Below are 2,126 nucleotides of genomic sequence, written 5' to 3' on the forward strand. Positions count from 1 at the left end.
GGGGCTGCCACCCTCACCCCCGCCGCGGGATCCAGCCCTGAGCCCCGGCCCACATCACCCACCGAGCCTGCAGGGAAGGGCAGCTCCAGGGGCCGGGAGCTGGGAGAGCACCGGGCAGAGCCCTTGGGCTCCTGGAATCCCAACCCCGCTGGGCCAGCTCTGGGAATCCCCAAATCCCCCCTGTGGGGAAGCAGGGCCAGTAACATCCCCTCCTGCCTGCAGGGACAGCAGGATCTGCCTGGAGAACCCCAGACTGGGAGGGGTCGTGATGGGACAGCCCAGCCAGGCAGGAGGCCCCAGCTCCTGGGGAAGGTTCCCCCAGGGCACAGAGACCCCAAACTCTGCACTGCCCCATGGCACACGGACCCCAAACTCTGCACTGCCCCATGGCACACAGACCCCAAACTCTGCACTGCCCCCATGGCACACGGACCCCAAACTCTGCACTGACCCCATGGCACACAGACCCCAAACTCTGCACTGCCCCCATGGCACACGGACCCCAAACTCTGCACTGACCCCATGGCACACAGACCCCAAACTCTGCAATGCCCCATGGCACACGGACCCCAAACTCTGCACTGACCCCATGGCACCGTGGGCCAGACACCCCATGCCAGCACCACACAGAGCCCAGAAGGAAAGGGGACACGTGGGACACGGGCTCTGGAGCAGCTCCAGGAGGTGGCACCACTCCCCTGGCACAGACACGGCCCGGCTGTGCCATCTCACTGCGCCAGCCCCTGGCACTGCCCAAAGCCCCTCCCAGGGCCGGGGTAATTCCAGACTCCCCCGGCTTCCCGAGCCTCGGGGGATTTTCTTGATTTCCTCAGGGCTGCAGTTAGTTGGCTGCTGAGGAGCTGTGGAAAATTCCCTGGGTGCAGGACAGCTCCTTCCAGCTCAGCTCCTCCCAGGGCTGGAGGCACGCTGAGGACACGGGAATTCTGCAAACCCCGGGACAGAACCATGGCACCAGGGCCTGGCGAGCTCAGGAGTCCTGCCCCAGCTCCCTCAGGAGCCCAGGGTGGATCCCACCTGAGTCTCCCAGCTGCTCACCACTCCCCGTGCTCACAGCGCCCACAGATCCTCCTGTCCTCCCTGGGAAGAGTCTACGGGACAGGAGCTGGGCTTTGTGCAGATCCTTGGGATGGCAGCAGGAGGGACAGGAGCAGAAAGCACCCCAGGAGCTGCTTCCCACATTCTGTGTCCTTGGAAAGCAACATTCGGGGCCTCTCCATCCCGGGGCTCCTCCATCCCAGGGCCCCTCCATCCCGGGGCTCCTCCATCCCGGGGCCCCTCCATCCTGGGGCCTCTTGCCGGCTCCCATGGGGCAGAGGGGAAGGTCGGCTCAGCAGAACACCGGGATGAGCACACGGTGTCACTGTCCTGGTGTCACTGTCCTGGTGTCACTGTCCCAAGGTGGGAGTTGCCCCTCACTGCCCCCAGCCCCACACGGAGATCTCCTGGCATTGTGGGAATGAGGAGCCCAGAGCACACAGAGCTGCTGGGTCAGGATCAGGGAATCAGGGAATCCGTGAATGGTTGGGTGGGAAGGGACCTCAGAGCCCCTGCAGTGCCAGCCCTGCCATGGCAGGGACACCTCCCACCATCCCAGGTGCTCCAGCCCCAGTGTCCAGCCTGGCCTCGGGCACTGCCAGGGATGCAGGGGCAGCCCCAGCTGCTCTGGCAATCCCAGCCCAGCCAGGAATTCCTCATTGCCAAGATGCCATCCATGCCTGCCCTCTGGCAGTGGGAGCCATTCCCTGGGTGCTGTCCCTGCAGGCCTTGGCCCCAGTCCCTCTGCAGCTCTCCTGGAGCCCCTGCAGGCCCTGGAAAGCCCTGGATGCCCTGGAATGCTGGCAAAGGTGGAGCTGGTCTGGAGGCCTGGACAAACCCAGCAGGTGCCAAAACACCCCAGAGCTGCCTCCGGACATGGAAAATCCCACACCGAGTCCAGCAGACCTGTGGGATCATGGCATGGAAAATCCTAAAACCCAGTGCTGAGGAAGGATCCAAAAAGGAGAGTGGGATTGGCCCTGAGCCCCACTGGAGCACAGGGAGCCCCTGGATTTACAGGAATCTCCATTCCCACCTGGCTGCCCCTTTTCCAGCAGAGACCCTGGGCT

The 2,126-nt window shown here is 64.3% G+C and overlaps 1 protein-coding gene across 1 annotated transcript in view; it reads right to left on the bottom strand.

Moving 5' to 3' along the window:
• Positions 1 to 2,126, bottom strand: part of SBF1 (SET binding factor 1) — a gene marked incomplete at its 5' end in the record, with an annotated part of 34,497 nt that overhangs the window by 30,342 nt on the left and 2,029 nt on the right. The gene's annotated exons all lie outside the window — the stretch shown is intronic.

The sequence above is a fragment of the Geospiza fortis genome, unplaced genomic scaffold (assembly GCF_000277835.1).
Source record: "Geospiza fortis unplaced genomic scaffold, GeoFor_1.0 scaffold494, whole genome shotgun sequence".
NCBI lineage: Eukaryota > Metazoa > Chordata > Aves > Passeriformes > Thraupidae > Geospiza > Geospiza fortis.